Source organism: Hakea prostrata, chromosome 9 (genome assembly GCF_041222555.1).
Source record: "Hakea prostrata isolate BN-2017 chromosome 9, UWA_Hpros_2, whole genome shotgun sequence".
In the NCBI taxonomy this organism is placed as follows: Eukaryota; Viridiplantae; Streptophyta; class Magnoliopsida; order Proteales; family Proteaceae; genus Hakea; species Hakea prostrata.
This window is the reverse complement of record NC_142608.1, coordinates 34,925,027-34,933,481: the sequence shown is the minus strand read 5'-3', so window position 1 is coordinate 34,933,481 and position 8,455 is coordinate 34,925,027. Positions and strand designations below refer to the sequence as shown.

Here is an 8,455-nt window from a genome sequence, read left to right as displayed (position 1 = left end):
CGGGAAGTGCTTCAACTAATTCAATCTTCATCGATGCGCAAATTTTTACTCAACACTTACAATGTGCACAAGTGAGGGGCATCATTGTCAATGTCCATAGGCTCAGCATCAAGCATCGAATCCTCCACTAAGAGGGCCCACATGCCTCTTCTACCACCACTTTGGGTCTTCGGACCTGCAACAGTATAAAATCCGGGCCGGGTCAGGGTAAGGATAAGGCCGGATTTTACAATCCTAGTGGAAGACTTGGTGTTTGGCTTAGAATCCATGAGTGTTGATGACAATGTTCCATTTATGGAAACTGCACCCTGATGAAGAAGGAATTAGTTGATGGACTTGGAGTACTCTCTGACTTGGTTTGAAGGCATTTCTACCTACTAGGTAAGTCACTTAGTGAGTGTGCAAAACCCCTTTATGTTTGTATTTGATCTGAGCTTTCATTTCCTTGTTTTGGACTTGTTGTCCTGATTGGTCGACTCATTGGTCGACTGGGCCAATCGACCAATGGGATATGATTTTCTGATTAGGTATTTGCTTGCTCTATTTAAGTCCAATCTTGAGTCTACTTCGTATTTTCTGCCTCCAAACTCTTTGGAACGAACCAGAGCCCTCCACAAGTCATCTCCTTTGCATTCTTGGTGATTCTCTTGACGGATCTTCGTCAAATCTCTTGCATTTGCACAAAAAGGTATGTGATCATCCTCTTCTATGTTTCATCGTTGATTCTCCATTGTTTTTCTTTCCTTTTCTGATTGAGGATAGTTGAGATGATGTTGCATCTCTATTGCAACTATCACCCTACTCATTCCCTCTCTTTTCCTAAGGATCTAAAGCTTGGTGGATGATCTTCATCAAGATCATCACTCGCTTTTGAAGGAAAACATGTATCTATTCTCTTTCCTTATTTAGATTGATGTTCTTCAGCCTTAACTCTATTTTTCTAGAAGATCTATGCATGCTTTTCATGAATCCTTTATCATATTAGTGATCCATCATCCTATTGTTTCTTGTCCATGATTTTGATATGAATTCTTCAAGAACCATGATTGATCGAATTATGGTAACTTTTTGTTTCCTAATTTGTAACTTGAAGACCTTATATTATTAGGGTTTTCAAGTCCTCTATATACTAGCATACTACCCTTGTAGTTTCCCCCTTGTTTGGTACCCTTTTGAACCACCAAATTCGGTTTTGTATTCAAAAATATCTGATTTTGAAGGCCACTATCTCTGTTGGTCGACTCATTGGTCGACTGAGGCAGTAGACCAATCAATCGACCAATGAGGACAACAATCTCATATTTGGTCTGTTTTGGATGATTTGATTTCCTTCCTTCTAGGTATCTTTCCTAATATGTTATATATACTTGTTTAGGACTTTCTTTCCAAGTTTAGACAAGGTCTTACTTCAATCCCCCAAGATCCTTTGCGAGTTATATAAGGTAAGGATGGTTATTTCCTTAACTACATAGATTGCATGTTCTAGTTTCTATATTTGAATCTTTGATTTATTTCCTTAATTAAATTCTTACAATGATATACTGCTGATGCAACTATTACAATAGCATTACTTGTTTATGCTAAATTGATTTATGTATGATTTACTTACCAGTTATATACAAGTTGGATGTTGTTACTGAATTCTTTCCATATAAAAAGTTATCATATATGTGATATGATGGATTTATGTTAGTGAATGATTAAGTATGGTTTGGAAAGGGGGGTGTCCTTTTGACACTTCTGTCCTTGGACAACTACGGGAATATTATGGGATGTTTCCGGAGATGCCCTTTGGACACCTTCCTAAACTGTTTGATGACATATTTAGGGCTGTCTAGTAGAATTTAGCTAGGATGTCCTGTTATGTCAGACCCTAATAAGAGGGTTATTGAGATTGAACGACCCATGGTAGCAATGTGATTCACGAGCGCTCAAGACCAGTAACCAACCCGTGAGAGGACGGGAATCATATTGTGGGAGCTATTTATTGGAGGGTTGCATATGGATAGACTTGGGCTCATGGGTGCTCAAGACCGGTGAGTTATATCCATGAGAGGACATGAGAGCTTCCCATTTACCATATGTGGATAACCAATAGGGTGGATGAGTCCGTAGTCCTAGAGCGAATACGCTGACTCTTGTGTGAAGGATACCGGAAAGGATCCCGAGAGGGGAGGAATGGACGTATTTAGATCTGAATTGATGTAACTAAGTAGATGACTTGCATTGGACTAGGCTTAACCTTGACATGCACCAGTACTTAGACCAATGGGGATGTGAGAGAGCGGTGAGTTAACCCCCAACAATGGAATGTCCCGAGGCATGCCGGACCAAGTACCAAAAGGCGTTGTGTGATTGACCTACCCAAAGAAGTACGGTGCTATGACTTAAAGCATGTCTTCCAATAGAGACCAGCATACATAGAGTTTAGATGCATACATACATTATCTGTTTCATACTTCATTGCATCTTGTTATGATTTTCCGCATGTTATTTATGTTGTTATGAGTTAACTTGCCTTACTGAGTTTCCTTCGAAACTCATTCCTTTTTGTACAATGTTTGTTAGATTATTCTACAGGTACTGACTACTATGAAGGACAGTACAACGAAATGCAAACCAATGAAGCGTACTACACGCAAGGTGTTGGCGACAATCAAGATTACACTGATGATCCCTCGAGAGATCACATTGTGTACTACGATTAGACGTAATGTAGAGATGGAACATCTCTGTTGGACTAACGAAGTCCACTATTTTGAAGATGTCATCTATAGGATAGAAAACTCGTAGTTTTGTTTGATTTTCTTTCCTTACCTTTCTTTAGAATCATTGTAATTCTTTTTAGACTTACGCACTACTTTTCCGCTGTAGCTGTGGAGTGAGTTTCTGCCTCACTCTACTTCTTTTGATATTTTCGGATATCTGGTATCATTTTCTGGCACTCGATTATATTGATTATTCATTTCCTGATTTGAATCTTTTGTTTATAATATTAAACATTGATTATTTCTTGTTAATGATTATGTTATTGTATGTGTGGGAGGATGATTTTCTCGATACTTGATCTTTGGGGCTGTGGATCACACTCCCAAGTATGCCAGTTAGGGTACCGGCTGGGGGGATGTGACAAAGTGATATAAGAGCCCAAAGTTCAAGGAAATCCTAACCAAAGGAAACAGTAAGAAAACATTCCTGAGTCATAGATCCAGAAGTGACTCATCTACTCTTTGAAGTGAATAATAGAACCACTTGGATTAAAAACTGTTTAATGAAGCATAACTTAATATTTCTGAATAATATACAATAATTATATTTGAACAAATGTCATGTAATGCAATAAAAGAAAAGTTCATAACACACAATAATAAAGTGAAACAAAAAGAACTTCATTAACTTTAAGAAAAGTTACATCTGAAAAGCATAAATGGAAATCCTAAGTCCAATCTATCTAGGTGATCTCCTATGATCTCTGGCAACGTTCGAAGCCCAATAGATTCTGTTTGCTGAACAAAAGTTGCAACATAAAGTTGACGTTTGGTGGACCTCCACTCAGCCTGTTTTGAAAGGTTTGCATGCGGGTGTTGTAACTTGGGATTTGTTCAAGGAAGCTTTCTGGCATGAACTATTTTCCGAGGTGGTAAAACATGCGAAGGAAGCCGAATTTATGGTTCTTACGCAAGGATCCTTGTCTGTGTTGGAGTACCAACAGAAGTTTGAGGAGCTTCATTTCTTTGCTCCAGATTCTTTGAAACTTGACCTCGCCAAGGCCAAGAAGTTCTTTAAAGGACTGTGCCCTGCCATCAAAGCTTACCTCACTGTCCAGCCTATAGTGAGCTATGCCCAATTGGTACAAAATTCGAAGAAGTTGGAAGAAACTTAGAAGGAGAGTGCACGTGTGCAAAGGCCCTGGCAGCCCAGGAACCCTGGTTTGGTGGATCATAATGATCGGCGCTTTGTGAGACCTTGATAAGCATGCATTTACCATTATTTATTTGATTTAATTTCCCATACTTATTTAATTAAAGAGAGCTAATTGAGTATTTTGTGTATTTTTCAGGAATAAGGTGATTTTGGATATTAGAGATAATATGGAGTAAAGTTGGCAAATATATTAGATATTGGTGGATTGTAAATCATGGCATTCAATCTTGCTGCCCAAGAAATCATGAAAAGTGAGATCTTAGCCAAATTAAAACAGGTGGAGGTCTAAGGAACAAAATTGGTAATAAATCTGAAAATCGGGTAAACAGACCTACCTTCAGTATTTTGGGCATATCTCTCTCGTATGAGCTTGGATTGCGGTGATTCAAGATACTATGAAACGATATTGAAAATATCTACAAAATTCCAGTTTTGAGTTTTCCAAAATCCGAAAGAATAAAGGTCAAATCGACGGGTAAAGAGAGGGGATTCATTGTGTGCGGGAGACATAAAAGAGAAGCCAGCCACAAAGAAGAGAAAAGAAGACGGCGAATGTGTCTCTCATCTCTCTCATTTTTGAAGAAGAAGACCACATCTCTCTCTCTCTCTCTCTCTCTCTCTCTCTCCCTATGTTTCATCTTTATTTTTCTTATGAACTTTGGGATAATGAGTAGCTAGTTCCTTTCCTTTGGGATATAGATGAACCATGCTTATTTCATTAATTTGATTGTTCTATATCTCAATGAGGCCCTTTATTTAGCATTTCATTCCTACGATATATACTTCGGTTTCTTGTATTAAGTTGCCTGACATAGAGGCGGCTCAATATGAGATCAAATCTAGTGTGATTCAAATGCTACCATCTTTTTATGGACTTGCCAATGAAGAGCCTTATAAGCACTTAGATGAGTTTTTAGAGGTGTCACCCACGGTTGAAATTCAAAACCTCTCAGTTGATGCTTTAAGGTTACTTCTTTTCCCATTCTCCCTTATAGATAAAGCTAAGCATTGGCTTCATTTTTTGGACAATGTTAAAATTTCCACTTGGGTAGAAATGCAACAGGAGTTCCTTAAAAAGTTCTTCCCCATTGGCCGTACCAATAGCATTAGGAGAGCTATAACAAGTTTCTCCCGACAAGAAGGAGAACAATTTTATGATTCTTGGGAAAGACTAAAAGAATTACTTAGAAAGTGCCCCCACCATGCTATTCCTAAATGGCAAATGGTTCAATGCTTTTATGATGGCCTTAGAGACCGACATAGGCAAATGGTTGATTCTTCTTGTGGAGGGACTTTCATGCACAAGAATGAGAATGAGGCATGGGAACTTTTTTAGATCCTTAGTGAAAACTCCCAACACCATGCTTTAGCAGCTAGGACTGAGATTCCATCCATTGGGCAACCAAAGAGGAGCGGTCTCTATGAGATCAATCCTACAATTGAGATGAGCACTAAAGTTGACATGCTATCAAAGAAAAGGAACTACTCATTATCATAAAGTTCATAAGAAAAATAAAGATGAAACATAGGGGGAGAGAGAGAGAGAGAGAGAGAGCTGTGGTCTTCTTCTTCAGCAATGAGAGAGATGAGAGCCGCATTTACCGTCTCCTCCTCTTCTCTGTGGTTGGCTTCTCTTTTATGTCTCCCGCACACAATGAATCCCTTCTCTTTACCCGTCGATTCTACCTTTATTCTCTTGGATTTTGGAAAAGCTCAAAACTGGAAATTTGTAGATATTTTTGATATCATTCCATAGTATCTTGAATCACCAAAATCCAAGCTCATACGAGAGAGATATGCCCAAAATACTGAAGGTAGGTTTGTTTACCCGATTTTCAGATTTATTACCAATTTTGTTCCTTAGACCTCCACCTGTTTCCAATTTGGCTAAGATCTCACTTTTCATGATTTCTTGGGCAGCAAAATTGAATGCCATGATTTACAATCCACCAATATCTAATATATTTGCCAACTTTACTCCATATTATCTCTAATATCCAAAATCACCTTATTCCTAAAAAATACACAAAAATACTCAACTAGCTCTCTTCAATTGAATAAGTATGGGGAATTAAATCAAATAAATAATGGTAAATGCATGCTTATCAAATACCCCCACACTTGAGTGTTTGCTAGTCCTCGAGCAAAACGAAATAATAAAAGTAATACGGAAAATAAAGAAAGAAAAACCTAACTCACTTTCGTAGGAATCAAGGTTGCACTTAGCATGAGCAAGAAGCCTTTAAACCCCTAGGTTACCCTAGTGGACAAGTTGTGTCTCGTGAGTGTTTGCAGAGAATATACACACAAAATTCTTAAGTGCTTTTCTAATTATTCTGGCAATAGTAAGAGTAAAAAGACAGATTCCAAGACAAAGACACTCCCATTAAAGATTGAAGGGAATATAGGCACCCCCACACCTAAGCTCTTTACACCATCTCTTGAGTCTAGCTCTATGCAAACAACTGAATTGAGAAGTCTCCTCTTATCTTCAGCCTACTAGTTCACCCTCAGATAAGACTAAACTAGGTACCAAATAATACAAAGAACTCAAGATCTAAGCAATATTGACCTTCTTAGACATTTCACCTTTATAAGCACATTAATTCACTTCTTTCTTTAATGCTCACAGTTCTAGTCTGTGCAATGTCTTGCCTCTTAAGCTTTCTAGAGGGCCTATGTAACGAGTGTTGGGTCAGCCGCTCTCAAGCCAGATGGCCTTAAGGGACTAGGCGTAGAATACCCCTCGAACTTACTTACTCAAGCCAGCTAGGTTACAAGCCAAGACTGGACCAAAGACACCCAAACTGTTTGACACGAGGCATGATTTTGGTGACACCGAGACCCGGTTACTAAGAAGGAGGTCAAAACTTTAAACTTCAGCATATTTTTTTCTTTCTTTCTTTTTTTATTTTTATTTTTTTCACATTATACTTCAATTCACTTCATATTTAAATAGTCTAAAATCGGTCTCAACTTGTCACCATAAGCACAAGGTAATACAAGACAACTAGATGGTCAAACCTTTTGGACTACTTGGAGTTCCTATTTTTCGATTCAACCTCAGTCTCAAAATGTAAAACCCATTACTATTCTCTCAAGAGGGTGTTCATTACATCAGATGGGATTTCTAAAACACTTAACCTCTCATTTTGTATCCAAGCAATGAATTAAAACATTTATATTACCAAAGCAAGAAAAAATTGGGCACTTTTTATCTTGTGACAATGCTCTACCAACTATCAACAAGTCCTACTCGAGTTGACACCCCCCCACACACACACTTAAATTATGCAATGACCTTAGTGCATGCAAGATATATAAAAAAAACATGATAGAAGCAAATAGAGGAAAGAGTGTACCCGATGTTTGAAATCATGATAGAGCACACAACAGTAAAACCTAACAACAAAAAAAGAAAAGAGAAGAAAAAGAACAAAAAATAACATCTAAACAAATGTGTTGCCTCCCATAAAGCGCTAAGTTTAGAGTCTTCAGCCAGACTCAATGAGATGCAGCCAATGGAGGTGGAGGCTCAAATCTAAAAGTGAATGGTGACTGCTCCAAAGAAGTGGAAGAGTCCAACAATGTGTTGACTTCCTCAATATTTAGATCAGATTCCCCAAATGGCAAGTAATACTGTAGGGGATCATCAATAACATGTTTGGAGTATAATCAGCCACTACCTCATTAATAAAGTTAATCGCAAAGCACTCTTCATCCTTATTTGAGCTTAAGGATGCATTGAAGATGTTGACTCTAAGTTTCTTATTTCCAAATGATATGTCCATGACACCCGATCTACAATTGATGCAAGCATTCGCAGTGGCTAAAAAGGGCCGTCCAAGAATGACTGGGGGTAACTTATTGGTAGTTGCATTGTCCAAATCTAGGATCAAAAAATCAATAGGAAAATATAGATCCTCAACCTTTACCAAAACATTTTCAAGTAGCCCACGGGGTCGTTTGATTGAGCGGTCTGCTAATTGTAGAATCACATCAGTGGATTTCAAATCTCCTAGACCAAACCTATCATAAACTGAACCGGGTAAAATATTCACACTAGCTCCCAAATCAAGCAATGCTTTACTTATGGATAAATCTCCAATGACACATGAAATTAAAGGTGTACCTGGATCTTTAAGTTTAGGGGGCAGTTGGTTGGAAATTACCAAGCTGACTTGTTTAGTTAGGTGCACAGTTTTAGGTGTTTGAGTCTTCAACTTACGCTTTTGGGTCCACAAATCTTTTAGAAACTTAGCATAAGCTGGGACTTGCTTGATAGCATCTAATAATGGGAGATTGATACGAACTTGTTGGAATAAATCAATCATCTCTTGCATCTTAGCATTCTTTCTAGAATCTGGAATTGAGGACTCAAGAGCTTCAGGGAAGGGGGCTTTGGGAGTGTAAGATTTAGGAGTAGGACCCTCTACAATCGGAATGTGCAACCCCTTACTAGGAAATTGATGGAGAATACTCACAGGTGGTGTTTCTTTACTAGGCTTGTGTGCATCATCACCAGTCCCAT

At 38.3% G+C, this 8,455-nt stretch overlaps 1 non-coding gene across 1 annotated transcript; it reads right to left on the bottom strand.

Moving 5' to 3' along the window:
- Window positions 1-5,026: 5,026 nt before the first annotated feature.
- Window positions 5,027-5,133, bottom strand: LOC149005154 (small nucleolar RNA R71). Its single transcript, XR_016170023.1, has one exon. It is a non-coding gene; the product is annotated as a small nucleolar RNA R71 (small nucleolar RNA).
- Between the last annotated feature and the right edge of the window lie 3,322 nt (window positions 5,134-8,455).